A 21433-nucleotide genomic window follows, 5' to 3' on the forward strand; every position below is an offset into this window, starting at 1 on the left:
TCTGCAATGCAGGAGACCTGGGTTTGATCCCTGGGTTAGGAAGATCCCCTGGAGAAGGGGATTCTTTCCTGGAGAATCCCATGGACAGAGGAGCCTGGCAGGCTAAAGTCCATGGGGTCACAAAGAATCAGACATGACTGAGCAACTAACACTTTCACACTTTTTACATATATATGAACCCCATTGTAACCACAAATCAAAGACCTATTAATACAGTAGATACACAAAAACCAAAAAGAAAGAAGCAAAAACATACTGCTAAATAAAGTCATCAAACCATATGTAGAAAAAAAATGAAGAAGAAATGAACAGAGAATAATTACCAGAACCACTGTGAAACAGAAACAATAATGAAAATAAGTACATGATTATCAATAATTACTTTAAATGTCAACAGAATAAATGCTCTGATCAAAAGACTTAGGGTGATTGATTGGATAAAAACAATACCCTTCAATATCCTGCCTACAAGAGACTCACTTCAGGACTATTAGAAACAGACTGAAAGAGGCAAGGATATGTCATTTGTTGGATCATAGAGAAAGCAAGGGAATACCAGAAAAGCATCTGCTTCATTGACTACGCTAAAGCCTCTGACTGTGTGGATCACAACAAACTGTGGAAAATTTTTAAATAAAGAGATGGGAATACCAGACCATCTTACCTGTTTCCTGAGAAACCTGTATGCAGGTCAAGAAGCAACAGTAAGAACCAGACATGAAACAACAGACTGGTTCAAAATTAGGAAAGGACTATGACAAGGCTATATATTGTCACCGTACTTATTTAATTTATATGCAGAGTACATTGTGTGAAATGTCAGGTTGGATGAATCACAAGCTGGAATCAAAATTGCTGGGAGAAATATCAACAACCTCAGATATGCAGATGATACCACCCTAATGGCAGAAAGTGAAGATGAACTAAAGAGCCTCTTGATGAGGGTGAAAGAGGAGAGTGAAAAAGCTGACTTGAAAGTCAACATTTAAATAAACTAAGATCACAGCATCTGGTCCCATCACTTCATGGAAAATAGAAGGGGGAAAAATGGAAGTAGTGACAGATTTGATAATCTTGGGCTCCAAAATCAATGCAGACAGTGACTGCAGCCATGAAATTAAAAGATGCTTGCTCCTTGGAGGCAACTCTTGTGGATGCAGGTAGCATGAGGCTGTGGAGTGCTGAGCCGTGCATCATGCCCTGGGCTGCCCAGACTAGTGAATAATACAGTCAAGATGGCTAAAGGTGATCCTGAGAAACCAAAGGGCAAGATGTCTGCTTATGCCTTCTTTGTGCAGATGTGCAGAGAAGAACATAAGAAAAACCCCGAGGTCCCTGTCAATTTTTCTAAATTTTCCAAGAAATGCTCTGAGAGGTGGAAGACCATGTCTGGGAAAGAGAAGTCTACATTTGATGAAATGGCAAAGGCGGATAAAGTGCACTATAATCAGGAAATGAAGGATTATGGATCAGCTAAGGGAGGCAAGAAGAAGAAGGACCCTAATGCCCCCAAGAGACCACTGTCTGGATTTTTCCTATTCTGCTCTGAATTCTGCCCCAAGATCAAGTCTACAAACCCTGGCATCTCTATTGGAGTTGTGACAAAGAAGCTGGGTGAGATGTGGAATAACTTAAGTGACAGTGAGAAGCAGCTATACATCAACAAGGCCACAAAGCTAAAGGAGAAGTATGAGAAGGATGTTGCAGACTATAAAGGGGAGTTTGACGGCACCAAGGGTCCTGCTAAAGTTGCCCAGAAAAAGGTGGAAGAGGAAGAGAATGAATTTAAAAAAACTGTTGATCTGTCTCCTTGTGAAAACCTTAGAGTAGGGAGCACCATGATTGACACACCTCTCACCCAAGATATGTATGTCTGTTGCCCTCATTGGTTTAATTACCCAACTGGATCATGATCATATCATAGTCTCTCGAAGTGCTCTAGCAATTATCAGTGGTTTACATGAAGTGGCCATGGGTGTCTGGAGCACCTGGAAACTGTATCAAAGTTGTACGTATTTCCAAACATTTTTAAAATGAAAAGGCTCTCATGTTTTCCTCACTCTGTGCACTTTGCTGTTGGTGTGACAAGGCATTTAAAAATATTTCTGGCATTTTTTTTTTTAAATTTGTAAGGTAGTGTGTTAACTCTATGGTCATTGGCTAGAAATCCCGAGTTCTCAACTGTACATATCTATAGTTTGTAAAAAAAAAAAAAAAAAAAGAACAAAGCAACCGAGACACACTCTTGATACTCCTTGCTTGGTGTGGAGGCTGTGGGGGTGATGCTTTCCGGAGGGGTCATAGCTCAGGGCATGCACTGTGGGGCTGGACCTGTGGACACTGCAGTGTGGATCCATTTAGCCTCAGGTTGTCTTGTTTTTGTATATAGTGACATAGCATCCCACTGCCATTCTTAGCTATGGAAAAGGAGGGGGGGTCACCTGGCATGAGAAGTGTTCTGGATCCTTTTTAGTTGAAGTGTGGTTGTTTTAAGCTGTTTTTTTTTTTTAATTAAACAAACCATAGAACTCTTCACTGTCAGCAAAGCCAAGAGCCACTGCACCAGTGAAATGTCAAGAACGTTCTGTACTAAACACAATCTGCAAAGTTCTGTAATTTTTTTGTATGTTTAGAATACCAAAATGTTTTTGAAGTTAAATAAAGCACGGCAGCTGCAACAGACCGCGCAGAAGCGCGGCAGCTGCGACGGACCGCGCAGAAGCGCGGCTGAGAGGAGCTACCCCACGGCCGAGGCCAGGGACGGTGGCCAAGAGGAGCTAGCCCGCGCCCGAGGCTGGGGGCAGCCAAGAGGAGTTACCCCAAGTCCAAGGAGCGGTGGCTGTGTGGGCACAGGAGTGCTGAAAGGAGTTACTCCACATTCAAGGTCAGGAGGGGCCGTCGTGAGTAGATACCCCTTGTCCAAGGTAAGGAGCAGTGGCTGCACTTTGCTGGAGCAGCCGTGAAGAGATACCCCACGTCCAAGGTAAGAGAAACCCAAGTAAGACGGTAGGTGTTGCGAGAGGGCATCAGAGGGCAGACACACTGAAACTATAATCACAGAAAACTAGCCAATCTGATCACACGGACCACAGCCTTGTCTATCTCAAAGAAACTAAGCCATGCCATGTGGAGCCAGGCAAGACGGATGGGTCATGGTGGAGAGGTCTGACAGAATGTGGTCCACTGGAGAAGGGCATGGCAAACCACTTCAGTATTCTTGCCTTGAGAACCCCATGAACAGTATGAAAAGGCAAAAAGATAGGACACTGAAAGATGAACTCCCCAGGTCAGTATGTGCCGAATATGCTACTGGAGATCAGTGGAGAAACAACTCCAGAAAGAATGATGGGATGGAGCCAAAGCAAAAACAATACCCAGATGTGGATGTGACTGGTGATAGAAGCAAAATCTATTGCTATAAAGAGCAATACTGCATAGGAACCTGGAATGTTACGTCCATGAATCAAGGCAAATTGGAAGTGGTCAAACAGAAGATGGCAAGAGTGAACGTCAACATTCTAGGAATCAGCAAACTAAGATGGACTGGAATGGGTGAATTTAACTCAGTTCAGTTCAGTTGCTCAGTCGTGTCGGACTCTTTGCGACCCCATGAATTGCAGCACGCCAGGCCTCTCTGTCCATCACCAACTCCCGGAGTCTACCCAAACCCACGTCCATCGAGTTGGTGATGCCATCCAACCATCTCATCCTCTGTCGTCCCCTTCTCCTCCCGCCCCCAATCCTACCCAGCATTAGAGTCTTTTCCAATGAGTCAACCCTTCGCATGAGGTGGCCAAAGTATTGGAGTTTCAGCTTCAACATCAGACCTTCCGATGAACACCCAGGATTGAGCTCTTTTAGGATGGGTTGATTGGATCTCCTTGCAGTCCCAGGGACTCCCAAGAGTCTTCTCCAACACCACAGTTCAAAAGCATCAATTCTTCGGCGCTCAGCTTTCTTCACCGTCCAACTCTCACATCCATACATGAACACTGGAAAAACCATAGCCTTCACTAGACGGACTTTCGTTGGCAAAGTAATGTGTCTGCTTTTAAATATGCTATCTAGGTTGGCCATAACCTTCCTTCCAAGGAGTAAGCGTCTTTTAATTTCATGGCTGCAGTCACCATCAGCAGTGATTCTGGAGCCCAAAAAAATAACGTCTGACACTGTTTCCAGTGTTTCCCCATCTATTTCCCATGAAGTGATGGGACCAGATGCCATGATCTTAGTTTTCTGAACGTTTAGCTTTAAGCCAACTTTTTCACTTTCCTCTTTCATCTTCATCAAGAGGCTCTTTAGCTCTTCTTCACTTTCTGCCATAAGGGTGGTGTCATCTGCATATCTGAGGTTATTGATATTTCTCCCAGCAATCTTGACTCCAGCTTGTGTTTATTCCAGCCCAGTGTTTCTCATGATGTACTCTGCATATAAGTTAAATAAGCAGGGTGACAATATGCAGCCTTGATGTACTCCTTTTCCTATTTGGAACCAGTATGTTGTTCCATGTCCACTTCTAACTGTTGCTTCCTGACCTGCATGCAGGTTTCTCAAGAGACAGGTCAGATGGTCTGGTAGTCCCATCTCTTTCAGAATTTTCCACAGTTTATTGTGATCCACACAGTCAAGGCTTTGGCATAGTCAATAAAGCAGAAATAGATGTTTTTCTGGAACTCTCTTGCTTATTTGATGATCCAGCGGATATTGGCAATTTGAATTTAACTCAGAGGACCATTATATCTACTACTGTGGGCAGGAATCCCTTAGAAGAAATGAAGTAGCCATCGTGATCAACAGAAGAGTCCGAAATGGAGTACTTGGATGCAATCTCAAAAACGACAGAATGATCTCTGTTCGTTTCCAAGGCAAACCATTCAATATCACGGTAATCCAAGTCTATGCCCTGACCAGTAATGCTGAAGAAGCTGAACTTAAACGGTTCTATGAAGACCCACAAGACCTTTTAGAATAACACCCAAAAAAGATGCCCTTTTCATTACAGGGGACTGGAATGCAAAAGTAGGAAGTCAGGAAACACCTGGCGTAACAGGCAAATTTGGCCTTGGAGTACAGAATGAAGCAGGGCAAAGGCTAATAGAGTTTTGCCAAGAGAACGCACTGGTCATAGCAAACACCCTCTTCCAACAACACAAGAGAAGACTCTACAGATGGACATCACCAGATGGTCAACACCGAAATCAGATTGATTATATTCTTTGCAGCCAAAAATGGAGAAGCTCTCTACAGTCATCAAAAACAAGACTGGGAGCGGACTGTGGCTCAAATCATGAACTCCTTATTGCCAAATTCAGACTTAAATTGAAGAAAGTAGGGAAAACCACTAGACCATTCAGGTATGACCTAAATCAAATCCCTTATGATTATACAGTGGAAGTGAGAAATAGATTTAAGGGACTAGATCTGATAGACAGAGTGCCTGATGAACTATGGACAGAGGTTCATGAGATTGTACAGGAGACCTGGATGAAGACCATCCCCGTGGAAAAGAAATGCAAAAAAGCAAAATGGCTGTCTGAGGAGGTCTTACAAATAGCTGGGAAAAGAAGAGCAACAAAAAGCAAAGGAGAAAAGGCAAAATATTCCCATCTGAATGCAGAGTTCCAAAGAATAGCAAGGAGAGATAAGAAATCCTTCCTCAGCAATCAATGCAAAGAAATCGAGGAAAACAACAGAATGGGAAAGACTAGAGATCTCTTCAAGAAAATTAGAGATACAATTTCATGCAAGGATGGGCTCAATAAAGGACAGAAATGGTATGGACCTAACAGAAGCAGAAGATATTAAGAAGAGGTGGCAAGAATACACAGAAGAACTGTACAAAAAAGATCTTCACGACCCAGATAATCATGGTGGTGTGATCACTCACCTAGAGCCAGACATCCTGGAATGTGAAGTCAAGTGGGCCTTAGAAAGCATCACTATGAACAAAGCTAGTGGAGGTGATGGAATTCCAGTTGAGCTATTTCAAATTCTGAAAGGTGATGCTGTGAAAGTGCTGCACTTGATATGCCAGCAAATCTGGAAAAGTCAGCATTGGCCACAGGACTGGAAAAGGTCAGTTTTCATTCCAATCCCAAAGAAAGGCAATGCCAAAGAATGCTCTAACTACCGCACAATTGCACTCATCTCACACACTAGTAAAGTAATGCTCAAAATTCTCCAAGCCAGGCTTCAGCAATACGTGAACTGTGAACTTCCAGATGTTCAAGCTGGTTTTCGAAAATGCAGAGGAACCAGAGATCAAATTGCCAATATCTGCTGGATCATTGAAAAAGCAAGAGAGTTCCAGAAAAACATCTATTTCTGCTTTATTGACTATGCCAAAGCCTTTGACTATGTGGATCACAATAAACTGTGGAAAATTCTGAAAGAGATGGGAATACCAGACCATCTGACCTTCCCCTTGAGAATCCTGTATGCAGGTCAGGAAGCAACAGTTAGAACTGGACATGGAACAACAGACTGGTTCCAAATAGGAAAAGGAGTACATCAAGGGTGTATATTGTCACCCTGCTTATTTAACTTCTATGCAGAGTACATTATGAGAAATACTGGGCTGGAGGAAACACAAGCTGGGATCAAGATTGCTGGGAGAAATATTAATAACCTCAGATATGCAGATGACACCACCCTTATGGCAGAAAGTGAAGAAGAACTAAAGAGCCTCTTGATGAAAGTGAAAGAGGAGAGTGAAAAAGTTGGCTTAAAGCTCAACGTTCAGAAAACTAAGATCATGGCATCTGGTCCCATCACTTCATGGGAAACAGATGGGGAAACAATGGAAACAGTGGCAGACTTTATTTTTTTGGGCTCCAAAATCACTGCTGATGGTGATTGCAGCCATGAAATTAAAAGAGGCTTACTCCTTGGAAGGAAGGTTATGATCAACCTAGATAGCATATTTAAAATCAGAGACATTACTTTGCCAACAAAGGTCCGTCTAGTGAAGGCTATGGTTTTTCCAGTGTTCATGTATGGATGTGAGAGTTGGATGGTGAAGAAAGCTGAGCACCAAAGAATTGATGCTTTTGAACTGTGGTGTTGGAGAAGACTCTTGAGAGTCCCTTGGACTGCAAGAAGATCCAACCAGTCCATCCTAAAGGAGATCAGTCCTGGGTGTTCATTGGAAGGACTGATGTTGAAGGTGTAACTCTAATACTTTAGCCACCTCATGCGAAGGGTCGACGCATTGGAAAAGATCCTAATGCTGGGAAGGACTGGGGGCAGGAGGAGAAGGGGACGACAGAGGATGAGATGGTTGGATGGCATCACCGACTCGATGGACATGGGTTTGGGTAATCTCCGGGAGTTGGTGATAGGCAGGGAGGCCTGGCGTCCTGCGATTCATGGTGTCGGAAAGAGTCGGACACGACTGAGCAACTGAACTGAACTGAACCAGTATTACATTAAAAAAAGATGCTTGCTCCTTGGAAGGACAAACCTAGACAAACCTATGACAAACATAGATAGCATATTAAAAAGTAGAGATATCACTTTGGAGACAAATGTACATACAGTGAAAGCTATGGTTTTTCCAATAGTGATGTACGAATGTGAGAGTTGAACCATAAAGAAGGCTGAGCATAGAAGAATTGATGCTTTTGAATTGTGGTGTTGGAGAAGACTCTTCAGAGTCCCTTGGATCGCAAAGAGATCAAGCCAATAAATTCTAAAGGAAATCAACCTGAACATTCATCAGAAGGACTTACTCTGAAGCTGAATATCCAATATTTTGGCCACCTGATGCAAAGAGCCGACTCATTGGAAAAGTCCCTGATGCTTAGAAAGATTAATGGCAAAAGGAGAAGGAGGTGGCAGAGAATGAGATGTTTAGCTAGTATCACTGACTCAATGGACATGAACTTGAGCAAACTCTGGGAGATAGTGAAGGACAGAGGAGCCCGGTGTGCTGCAGTCCATGAGATTGCAAAGAGTTGGACACAATTTAGAGACAGTATAGTATAGTAATATGTACAGAAAAAATGTATTAGTAGATGAATTAAAATTGACAAATTGTTGATAATTCACTGAGTGATTCATTATTATTCATAGGTGTTTGTTATTTTATTCTCTCGATTTTGTGTATCTTTGAAATTTCCCATAATAAAACATTAAAAAAATAAAGCTTTGGTCTTCCTGTCAGAACAAGATCAGTGACAGAGTGAAAGAAAAAGATCTAAGAAGATATACTATTTAAGGTGGAAAAAGAAGGATTTTCTTAGGAAAATGTGATGTTGAGAACAAACTACACAGAGATGAAAGGTAAATAGAAGATACACTTAAGAATCTAAAGCTTCTTAAAAATGTAGCTAGAAAACAAGGATAGTTTAATTGTTACTAAGTCAGAGAGGTTGTTTGGGTCGCAAAGAAACCAAGAAGAAATAGGGAGAGAAGAAAAAAATGCATTGGAATTACTCTAACCACAAGAGTCCATATCTACAATGCTATGAGCAGGTATTCCCATAGAAATCTGTTCTCCAAAAGCTGACCCTAGACAGTCTATTTAGAGCAACTGAGGGAAAACCTACATAATATAGGCAAAATGTGCCCTCCCCAACAATGTTCACACTCTAATTCCTAGAACCTGTGAATATATTACACGACAAAAGGGACTTTGCAGATGTAAATAAGGGTACAGACTTTAAGATGGGAAGATTATTCAGGTTTTTCTGGGTAGGTCCAATCTAATAACATGAGCCCTTCAACATGAGCAGCAAACCTATTCTGGCTGTCACCAAGAGAGATATGGCAGAAATCAGAGGGATTCCAAGGGTAGGATGTACGGGTCCATGTGCAAGAACTGGAAAGAGCCCTTTAGGAGCTAAGGGCTACCTTAGCCTGTCAGATGATAGCTGACAAGGAATCACAGTCCCCAAGTCTACCAGAGTACAGAACTAGATTTTAACAACAACCTGAATGAGCTTGGAAACAGATTCCAGAGCCTCTGATAAGAGCCCAGCCGGCCAATACCTTGATTACAGCCTTGTGAAGCTCAGAGTAGAGAAACCAGTTGAGCCAATCCAGGCTGCTGACCTACAGAACAGTGAGATGACAAATTTGTATCACTAAATCTTGAAATCTGTGATAATTTGTTACAACAGCAATAGAAAAATATTATATGCCATAATATTAAGTGGATATAAAACATTTAAACAGATTTATGAAAGGGAGACAAGAATATCATAAAGTACTTTAAGCATTTTATTTATTTTTTAGGAAGCAATATAAAATATTTATTCAAATTTTATACATTTATAGAAATCTTTACTTCAAGCATTTTATTTGAGTTTCAAGGCAACAAAATTATGTGTGAACATGTTCTCATGGGCAGAAGTTCAGAACATGTATGGACTTAGGACTCCAAGAGAAAGAAGCAGGGAAAATGAGACACATAACAAGAGAATGGGGCCAGACAGTAATAGATTGAGTTAAGCCTAGAGTAGACATTGATTTTAATGGTGGAATTATCCAATTCTGGGAGGTGAAAGTAGATAAGAATCATTGAACTGTGGATTATTGATCTGCTTTTTCAGATCCAGAATTTCTTTTTTCACCCTGCCTAGATTTATTGAGGCATAATTGACATAACACTTTTATCACACCTAAGGAAATGAACAATAATATTCTTACAATAAAATTTTAATATCTTCTAAAAGTATAATCTAAGCCATATTAAGATTTCCCTAGTTGTCCCCCAAATGTCTTTTTTTATTTTTAAAACCAGAAGCCAGTCAATTTCCTGTATTGTATTTTGTTGTCTCTTTAGTTTGTTGGAATTTGAAATATTTGTTCCACATTTTTATAAAATAGTTCTGAAGTTAAAGAAAATAGACAGCTGAGCTTGAAAACTGACAACAAAAAAAGGGGCTCCCCAGGGATCAGCAACAGAGAGAGAGAGAGAGAGAGAGAGAGAGAGAGAGAGAGAGAGAGATAGAGAGAGAGAGCGCGAGCCCAGTCTAATCACAATCACATGAGTCTTTAAACAAATGAAAATGAAAACACAGCAACCCAAAAACTATGGGATTCAGGAAAAGCAGTGCTAAGAGGAAGGTTCATAGCAATACTAGCTTACCTCAAGAAACAAGAGAAATGTCAAATAAATAACGTAACTTTATAGCTAAAGCAACTGGAAAAAAGAAGAAATGAAGAACTCCAAAGTTAGGAGTAAGAAAGAAATCATAAAAATCAGAGCAGAAAAATTGAAAAAGAAAAAAAGAAGACTATAGCAAAAATCAACAAAAGTAAAAGCTGGTTCTTTGAAAAGATAAAGAGACAAATCATTAGCCAGACTCATCAAGAAAAAAAGGGAGAAGAATCAAATCAGCAAAATTAGAAATGAAAATGGAGAAATCACAGCAGACAACACAGAAATACAAAGAAAGGATCGTAAGAGACTACTATTAGCAACTATATGCCAATAAAATGGACAACTTGGAAGAAATGGACAAATTCTTAGAAAAGTATAACCTCCCAAAACTGAACCAGGAGGAAATAGAAAATCTGAGCAGACCCATCACAAGCACAGAAATCAAAACTATAATAAAAAAATCTTCCAACATACAAAAGCCCAGGACCAGATGGCTTCACAGGTGAATTCTACCAAAAATTTAGAGAAGAGCTAACACCTATCCCACTCAGACTCTTCCAGAAAATTGAAGAGAAAGGTAAACTGCCAAACTCATTCTATGAGGCCACCATCACCCTAATACCAAAACCAGATAAAGATGCCACAAAAAAGAAAACTACAGGCTAAAATCACTGATGAACATAGATGCAAAAATGCTCAATAAAATTCTAGCAAACAGAATCCAACAACATATTAAAAATATCATACAACATGCCCATGTGGGCTTTATTCCAAGGGTGCAAGGGTTGTTCAATATTTGCAAATCAATCAATGTGATACACCACATTAACAAATTTAAAGATAAAAACCATATGATTATCTCAATAGATGCAGAGAAAGCCTTTGACAAAATTCAACACCCATTTATGGTAAAAACTCTCCAGAAAGCAGGCATAGAAGGAACATACCTCAACATAATAAAAGCAATATATGATAAACCCACAGCAAACATTATCCTCAATGGTGAAAAATTGGAAGCATTTCCTCTAAAGTCAGGAACAAGACAAGGGTGCCTACTCTCATCACCACTATTCAACATAGTTTTGGAAGTTTTGGCCACAGCAATCAGAGCAGAAAAAGAAATAAAAGGAATTCAGTTTAGAAAAGAAGTAAAACTCTCACTATTTGCAGATGACATGATCCTCTACATAGAAAACCCTAAAGACTCCACCAGAAAATTACTAGAGCTAGTCTGTGAATATGGTAAAGTTGCAGGATATAAAATTAACACACAGAAATCCTTATACACTAACATTGCATTCCTATACACTAATGATGAGAAAACAGAGAAATTAAGGAAACAATCCCATTCACCATTGCAACGAAAAGAATAAAATACTTAGGAATAAATTTACCTGAAGAAACAAAAGACCTATATAAGGAAAACTATAAAACACTGATGAAAGAAATCAAAGATGACACAAATAGATGGAGAAATATACCACATTCATGGATTGGAAGAATCAATATAGTGAAAATGAATATACTACCCAAAGCAATCTATAGATTCAATGCAATTCGTATCAAGTTACCAACGGTATTTTTCACAGAACTAGAACAAATAATTTCACAATTTGTATGGAAACACAAAAAACCTTGAATAGCCAAAGCAATTTCAAGAAAGAAGAATGGAACTGGAGGAATCAACCTGCCTGACAACCTGCCCATCTATACTGCAAAGCTACAGTCATCAGGACAGTATGGTACTGGCACAAAGACAGAAAAATAGATCAATGAAACAAAATAGAAAGCCCAGAGATGAATCCACACACCTAGGGACACCTTATCTTTGACAAAGGAGGCAAGAATATACAATGGAGAAAAGACAATTTCTTTAACAAGTGGTGTTGGGAAAACTGGTCAACCACCTGTAAAAGAATGAAACTAGAACAATTTCTAACACTATACCCAAAAATAAACTCAAAATGGATTAAAGATCTAAATGTAAGACCAGAAACTATAAAACTCCTAGAGGAAAACATAGGCAAAACACTGTCTGACATAAACCACAGCAAGATCCTCTATGACCCACCTCCCAGAGTAGTGGAAATCAAAGCAAAAATAAACAAATAGGACTTAATTAAACTTAAAAGCTTTTTCACAATGAAGGAAACTATAAGCAAGGTCAAAAGACAGCCTTCAGAATGGGAGAAAATAATAGCAAACAAAGCAACTGACAAAGAATTAATCTCCAAAATATACAAGCAGCTTCTGCAGCTCAATACCACAAAAATAAACCACCCAATCAAAAGATGGGCCAAAGAACTAAGCAGATATTTCTCCAAAGAAGACATACAGCTGGCTAACAAACACATGGAAAGATGCTCAACATCACTGATTATCAGAGAAATGCAAATCAAAACCAAAATGAGGTACTATCTCACGCTGGTCAGAACGGCTGCTACCAAAAATCTACAAACAATAAATTCTGGAGAGGGTGTGGAGAAAAAGGAACTCTCTTACACTGTTGGTGGGAATGGAAACTAGTACAGACTCTATGGAGAACAGTGTGGAGATTCCTTTAAAAACTGGAAATAGAGCTGCCATATGACCCAGCAATCCCACTGCTGGGCATACACACCAAGGAAACCAGAATTGAAAGAGACACGTGTACTCCAATGTTCATCGCAGCACTGTTTGTAATAGCCAGGACATGGAAGCAACCTAGATGCCCATCAGCAGACAAATGGATAAGGATGCTGTGGTACATATACACAATGGAATATTACTCAGCCATTAAAAAAAATACATTCAAATCAGTTCTAATGAGGTGGATGAAACTGGAGCCTATTATACAGAGTGAAGTGAGCCAGAAAGAAAAACACCAATACAGTATACTAGCACATATTTATTTATTTTTAATTGAAGGATAATTGCTTTACAGTCTTGTGCCGATTTCTGCCATACATCAACATGGATTAGCCATAGGTGTACATATGTTCCTTCCCTCTTTAACCTCCCTGCCACCTCCCACCCTTTCCCACCCCCTAGGTTGTTACAGAACTCCATTTTGAGTTCCCTGAGTTATATAGCAAATTCCCATTGACTATCTATTTTACATAAGGTAGTGTATATGCTTCCATGCTACTCTCGCCATTTATCTTGCCCTCTCCTTTCTCCCTCATGCTCTTGTCCATAAGTCTGTTCTCTATGTATTTTAATTTATTTTAATGTTCTCTATGTATTTTAATATATATTTAATATATATTTTAATGATACTGATTTGCTGATGAGAGTTTGAGAACTGTTAGGATAGGAGGTCAACCAAGAGTTATGTGCACAGCAACTGGAAATAAATGAAACCACGGCTTTACCAACAAAGCAACAGAAAGGTAGCAATACAGCTTACCCCATACACATTTTAGGGAAATTTGGTCCTATTACTGGGAATTTGGACTGTATTACTGGGAATTTGTTGTTCAGTGCAATTTGCTTTCCCAGCATTCATAATTCTACTAGGCTTTTTATTATGCCCATAGATATCAGTTTTTAGGGTTTAAGAATAAATAGAAATACCTAGGGGAAGAGATTTAGCAGGAGCCTGAAAAAAAGTCATGCCCAGTACCCTCCTTACAAATTTGAATTCTTGGCCCTGAAAAGGGCAGTCACTCACAAGTCTCATAATTTCATGTCTGAGGTGGCTATTGAAGTATGAACTAATAGGCACATAGTACTTTCAGATTAGCTGGAGACACACTCCTCCTCTGGGGTCATGTGCCTGCATGCTGCACCAATGCACAGCCATAATTCACATGGAAATTAGGTATTAGAGTACTCATATTCTTTAAATTTTTAAAATTCATTTTTAATCTACACACAATAAAATTTACTCTTATTATTGTACATTTCAGTGAGTTTAGACAGAGCTTTTAGAGTCACATAACCACCACCACAATCAAGGTATAGAACAGTTCCTTCACTTCTGAAATTCCTTCACCAGCACATATATACTTGGTATGCATTCCCCTAAGCTCCAGATGCTTAAAGCCTCTATGGACAGTTTTGGCACAACATCCAGTTCAGTCCACTTTTGACCATCCTAGAGTGAGCACATCAGGTGAATATAAATAGGAAAGGTGAGTCCTGGTAATTACAAGAGGGGAGATGACCCCATAGCCTTCCCAGATAGATCCACATGACTGGAATTCAAAGTTTTAGCAAGGGGTGGCCGTATTTTGGTCAGAGTTTAGGGCAATGTTAGTGCCTTATCATTTATGGCTAGATTCTGTACCAGAACTTAGAGAAAGAACAAGTTCCTTACCACATTTCCAATGTATCAAGGTAAACTTTGAAAACCTTCCTGCCAGCACACACTAGAGCAGCAGACTCAATACCAGGCAGTTATTGCATCACCTCAAAGGAAACGTTCTTATAATCAATAAAGCTCATTATATTTGAATATTTAGTTCCTGCCAAAGCACATATTAAATCCCCATTTCAAAATAATGTATTCACAGAGATTGGGTCTACTATAAAAAGGATGTCATGAAACTATTTCAAGAAGCATTATAAAGTTTTTGCTGAGGCAAAATATCTTTAAAAGGGGTTTTCCAACTTTGCTCAGAACATATGTGCTCACTGATACTAAGCTAGATACTGTGGGACAATGGTGGTAGATTTAGTTTCTAATTTTAGCATTCATAAGAGAATGGGCAGCTACGAAGAATCCCCTTCAACTCTCCCTGGGGACAAAAAAAAGCCCTTGGTGACTTCTCAGAAGTAGGACAAGTTCCTGAAGGAGATACAGCTTTGTATCAGTCCAGATCTTTGATTGTAAGCAATAGAATATGACTCTGGATGATTAAAGCAGGAAAAGCACTCATTAAAAGGATATTGGGCAGCTCCCAGAATCAGCAGGTGGGCTGAAGAAGTGGGTTTCAGACAGAACAAATACTTGAACCTTGCTGCAGAACTGATCTGGTTAGGAGCCCACTGCAGCACCTCTGAGCACTGAGTCTGCAGCTTTCACCACTGTCGCCCTGCAAGGAGCTCTCTCTTTCTCTGAATGCCAGTGCTGCCTGCGAGACTGCCTGTCTCCCTGATTCTTTGTCTCTAACTCTTGGGACAAAATCTAAGGTAACTGATCTAGGTTATGCGCCAACACCCTAGTTGTGAAAGAGAGTAAATGTGGCATTCTCAAGTCTGTAGGGGGAGGCAGGCTTTGCTTCCTTCCAAGAATCATAAGATGGGGAAGTCCCTAACCAGAGGAAGTGGGTTCAAATGCACACCCAAAAAGAGTAGCAAAAGATCCAGCCCAGGCCAACAGTTGGGGGCCGCTTGGTGTCACGTGGCACCAAGTTAGTTACTGCTACTTCATCTGGGGGCAGCGTAGAGGAAGATAGCAGGAGCTGACCCTGAGCTGAGGAAAGTGGTCAAAGAAAGAAACAAGGCTCTGTTTCCCTCAGGGCCTTGCTAATTTCTTGCAAGTTTAGAAGGAATGAGAACTGCCTAATTGTTGGAGGTGGGGGCTTTATCTGGAGCTTCAGTGCCCTGTACAAGGCAGAGAAAGCAATCAGTGTAATCCTCCTTGTCTAAAGACTGTGGCATGATGACTTGGGTGATCTGGGAGCAAGTGGGTGGTGGTGGTGGGTAGTGGGAGAGAATTTAGAGTACTTTTCTCAGCAAGTCATTGCCTTTGATCCCTTGATTAGATGCTCCTGAACATATCTGGGGAGAAAATCAGGCACCCGCAATATATTTTCTGATTGTAGTCATTTGGTTCCAAAGCTAAGAGGTTTATGCGCAACAACTTTAGGAAGTTCCTGCTGTAAATTTCTCAGTGTATGAACTCTTCCCTAGATTTACATTTTCTGACAACAGTACTTCAATTAACTAGGGTGTAGAGTTTCAGGATGAGCCCCATTGTACCTGGGGAGACCCACAACTAGAGGGGCTTAACTAAATTTTAGTAAATATATTTTAGATGCTCAGGCTTGATCAGAAAATGCAGAGAAACCAATATGAGGCATTCTTGACACATATCTGAAATGCCACCAGGAAGAATTAATGCATTAGGGTTTTCTGTTGCTTTTTGGTGTTTGGAAAATACACTTGGCTGTTCACGGATCTCTGATTTGGAAAGGGTGAGGGAGGCAAGACTATAGGGAACTACACTGATTGTTCAACGGCCCTTAGTATTGTTAGTAGTGGCTGGTAAGCCAGTTACTTGCTGCCTCTTATCATTCAAAAGAGGAAAAGGCAAGGGAAACTACAGGATAGGAGGCCTGGGTGCTGCTGTGAAACTTGGGGCTCCCCTGTGAGCAACAACTTCCTAGCATGTGATAAGGAAACTTGAATCCCTTTACTGTGAACAAAGTGTAGTCAGAAAGTGGGGCAAGTCCAGATAAAGTGATCTACCAAAATAACTTATTGCTTATAAAGGAACTGGTTAGGAAATCCCCCTCACCCATACACCAGTGTAGACAGGTAACAATCTTTCCATACCCAGAACAGAAGGCAAGAACAATGCTTTGAGGAGTCCATCTTTGTATTAAATTGAAGGAAAAAGCACCTTAACCATCAGAGAATGAGAAAGTTGGATGGTAAATTCAAGTGGGGATAAGGAGACAGCCACCTATCAAGCTGCCCACCCACCTACAGCCCTGGAGAATCCTGTGCAGCACTCTTTGAACCAAAACAGTCCATATGTGGGGAATCTGGACATAGGTGAGTAAAGCATACAAGGCCAGTCATTTGCCCATATCCATTTCTCCATATTCCTCCTTGTTGGCATGGTCCTGAAGTGGTCATGTGCCTAGGGATGTGTCATACGTACCCCAGCACCATGTTGAGGTGGTGATGGAATCTTGAATAGTCAATGCCAATTACTGGTAGCCTGATTCTCCTTGCCAGTGATTGGTTTAGGTGTTGGAATGTGACCCAGTCCTAGAACCTGAGGGAAAGTCTGCTGGGGGACTTTTGGGAATGGTTTCCTCAGTAGTAAAAGGAAATGTATAGGAGGAAACTCCCCTCTTTTTAAACACAATATTGCTATGTCTGCATGCAATGCTGGAACTCCTACAGCCATCTTACAACCAGGAGGAAAGATCTGCTGTCAGTAGAGGAAGGCAGAGAAAAAAGAACGAAAGCCCCTGTGTCTTTGATGATGCCATTTGATTACTAACTCTATCAACCCTGAAACTACCATGCAGGAATTTTTGAACCAGTTTTAGAAAATGACCCATTCCTTTTTCTCATAAAGAGGGATGTGGGATGTGGAGTAAGTCTTCTTTGCAGAGGCATAAAGATTTTCCTTGAGAGCATGGTGTAGTAGGTTATGAGAGCTCAAATCTTGATTCACACATTGTGTCAAGAAGTCCTTTAGGGGAGGGTAGGCTGAGATCATGAAAAAATAAAAACATTTACCTGTCTTTTAAGGTAATGAAGACCAGCTACTGGGTATAGTTACATAACTGGTCAGTGGCCTGAGAAGGACCAAGTCATTAGATGAGGCATATTGCCACGAGAAACTTGGACCAGAGAACCAAACTCAGAACCATGGCCAGGGGCTAAAGTCTTAAGAGTATCCATCGCATGAATGGAAACATCACCTTATTTGTGCTTTGACATCTTGCCACCTGAGCATCTGCATAAACGAACAGTTGCTGCACCTGTACCTCCACAGCTCACCTTCTCACTGCCTTCTTATTACATAAATGGAAACAAGATTCTGTCTGTGCCTCAAGACCTTGTGCCAAAATCATCTAGCCAATGTGTGAGGATCCTTAGCCATGGCACTTGAAGCGGTGCTTTCTGGACATCTGCAGGTGTCAGAGAGGAGTTCTCATATCTGCATTTTGAGACAAGAACTGGGGCATGTTAGTATATCACTAGCTATGGACAGAGGGTCACAGACATTGTTATACACCTGACAACTGAAATAACATGCTTCGGTATCATCCTCAGCATCAAAAACAGTGGTAACATGGGTATTAAAATTATATGGTTGATAGACAAAGATAAACTCAAAATGGATTAAAGACCTAAATGTAAGACCAGAAACTATAAAACTCTTAGAGGAAAACACAAGCATGACAGTTCAGTTCAGTTCAGTCACTCAGTCGTGTCCGACTCTTTGCGACCCCATGAATCGCAGCACGCCAGGCCTCCCTGTCCATCACCAACTCCCGGAGTTTACCCAAACCCATGTCCATCGAGTAAGTGGTGCCATCCAACCATCTCATCCTCTGTCGTCCCCTTCTCCTCCTGCCCCCAATCCTTCTCAGCATTAGTGTCTTTTTCAATGAATCAACTCTTCGCGTGAGTTGGCCAAAGTATTGGAGTTTCATCTTCAACATCAGTCCTTCCAATGAACACCCAGGACTGATCTCCTTTAGGATGGACTGGTTGGATCTTCTTGCAGTCCAAGGGACTCTCAAGAGTCTTCTCCAACACCACAGTTCAAAAGCATCAATTCTTCGGTGCTCAGCTTTCTTCACCATCCAACTCTCACATCCATACATGACCACTGGAAAGCAAGAGCAAAACAAGAACTTCTATGATCCACATCCCAGAGTAATGGAAATAAAAACAAAAATAAGCAAGTGGGATCTAATTAAACTTAAAAGCTTTTGCACAGCAAAGGAAACTACAAACAAGGTGAAAAGACAACCCTCAGAATTGGAGAAAATAGCAGCAAAGGAAACAACTGACAAAAGATTAATTTCCAAAATATATAAGCAGTTCATATAACTCAATACCAGAAAAACAACCCAATCAAAAACTGGGAAAAAGACCTACACAGACACTTCTCCAAAGAAGACATACAGATGGCTAACAAACACATGAAAAGATGCTCAACGTCTCTCATTATCAGAGAAATGCAAATCAAAACTACAATGAGATATCACCTCACACTGGTCAGAATGGCTGTTATCAAAAAGTCTACAAGTAATAAATACTAGAGAGGGTGTGGAGAAAATGGAACCCTTTTGCATTGCTGGTAGGAATGCCAATTGATATAGCCACTGTGGAGAACAGTATGGGGATTCCTTAAAATACTAGGAATAAAATTACCATATGACCCAGCAATTCCACTACTGGGCATATACCTTCAAGAAACCGAAATTGAAAAAGACGTATGTACCCCAATGTTCATTGCAGCACTATTTACAATAGATAGAACATGGAAGCAACCTAGATGTCTATCGATAGATGAATGGATAAAGAAGCTGTGGTACATGTATGCAATGGAATATTACTCAGCCATAAGAAAAAACACATCTGAGTCAGTTCTAATGACGTGGACGAAGCTAGAACCTTTATATAGAGTGAAGTAAGTCAGAAAGAGAAAGGTAAATCTTATACTAATGCGTATATATGGAATCTAGAACGATGGTACTAATGAATTTATTTGCAGGGCAGTGATGGAGAAACAGACATAGAACAGACTTATGGACTTGAGGCATGGGGAGGGGTGGAATGAGAGGGTGAGATGTATGGAGAGAGTAACATGGAAACTTACATTACCATATGTAAAATAGATTGCCAGTGAGAATTTGCAGTATGTTTCAGGGAACTCAAACAGGGGCTCTGTGACAACCTAGAGGGGTGGGATGGGGAAGGAGATGGGAGGGAGGTTCAAGAGGGAGGAGACATATGTTTACCTAAGGCTGATTCTTGTTGGTGTTTGACAGAAAACAACAAAATTCTGTAAAGCAATTATACTTCAATTAAAAAATAAATTAAAAAAACTTATGCAGTTGGACTTGACTATAAGACACTCATCTAAATCTAGAATCATAATTGGAGTTTCAGCTTCAACATAAGTCCTTCCAATGAACACCCAGGACTGATCTCCTTTAGGATGGACTGGTTGGATCTTCTTGCAGTCCAAGGGACTCTCAAGAGTCTTCTCCAACACCACAGTTCAAAAGCATCAGCTCTTTGGTGCTCAGCTTTCTTCACCGTCCAACTCTCACATCCATACATGACTACTGGAAAAACCATAGCCTTGACTAGACAAACCTTTGTTGGCAAAGTAATGTCTCTGCTTTTAAATATGCTATCTAGGTTGATCATAACTTTCCTTCCAAGGAGTAAGCGTCTTTTAATTTCATGACTGCAATCACTATCAGCAGTGATTTTGGAGCCCCAAAAAATAAAGTCAGCCACTGTTTCCACTGCTTCCCCATCTATTTCCCATGAAGTGATGGGACCAGATGCCATGATCTTAGTTTTCTGAATGTTGAGCTTTAAGCCAACTTTTTCATTCTCCTCTTTCACTTTCATCAAGAGGCTCTTTAGTTCTTCCTCGCCTTCTGCCATAAGGGTGGTGTCATCTGCATATCTGAGGTTATTGATATTTCTCCCAGCAATCTTGATTCCAGCTTGTGTTTCTTCCAGCCCAGTGTTTCTCATGATGTACTCTGCATAGAAGTTAAATAAGCAGGGTGACAATATACAGCCTTGATGTACTCCTTTTCCTATTTGGAACCAGTCTATTGTTCCATGTCCAGTTCTAACTGTTGCTTCCTGACCTGCATACAGGTTTCTCAAGAGATAGGTCAGATGGTCTGGTATTCCCATCTCTTTCAGAATTGCTTAAATATATCATTTAGACATAATTTGTCTATCAGGGCTTCCCTGACAGTTCAGTTGGTAAAGAATCTGCCTGCAATGCAGGAGACTCCAGTTCAATTCCTGGATTGGGAAGATCCACTGGAGAAGGAATACGCTAACTCCAGCATTCTTGGGCTGCCCTTGTGGCTCAGCTGGTGAAGAATTCACCTGTAGTGTGGGAGACCTGAGTTGGGAAGAGATCCCCTGGAGAAGGGAAATGCTACCCACTCCAGTATTCTGGCGTGGAGAATTCCATGGACTGTATAGACAATGGGGTCACAAAGAGTCAGACATGACCGAGTGACTTTCACTTTTACTTTGCATACCTATGATAATTGTATCAGTTAAAAATTTTAACAAATATCTGAATAATAAAAGTTATAACTAATTGAAAAATATTTTAGTTAAAAATGATAGAAAACCTATATAAATTTGTGTAAGCAGACAAAATTTTTTTATTTTAATATTTTTATTAAGATTTAATCAATATGTAATAAATTACACTTAGAGTGCATAATTAATTGTGATAAGTTTTAAAAAATATATATATATATATATTTATATGGGAAACCATTACTAAAATCAATATAATGAATATATCCATCACCATCCCACATTTCCCTATGCCCCTTTGTAATTCCTTTTACCAACCCTTGCCTTCCTCCCCACCACTGAGGCAACTACTGCTCTGCTTTCTGTCACTACAGATTAGCTGTAATTTCTAGA

General features: G+C 40.4%; 1 pseudogene; it reads left to right on the forward strand.

The window, feature by feature from the left end:
* The first annotated feature begins 1151 nt into the window (after positions 1-1151).
* On the forward strand, positions 1152-1913 carry LOC145535712 (high mobility group protein B3 pseudogene; annotated as a pseudogene).
* The last annotated feature ends 19520 nt before the right edge of the window (positions 1914-21433 follow it).

This window comes from Giraffa tippelskirchi, chromosome X, assembly GCF_054371585.1.
Source record: "Giraffa tippelskirchi isolate mGirTip1 chromosome X, T2T-mGirTip1v1.2.pri, whole genome shotgun sequence".
Lineage (NCBI taxonomy): Eukaryota > Metazoa > Chordata > Mammalia > Artiodactyla > Giraffidae > Giraffa > Giraffa tippelskirchi.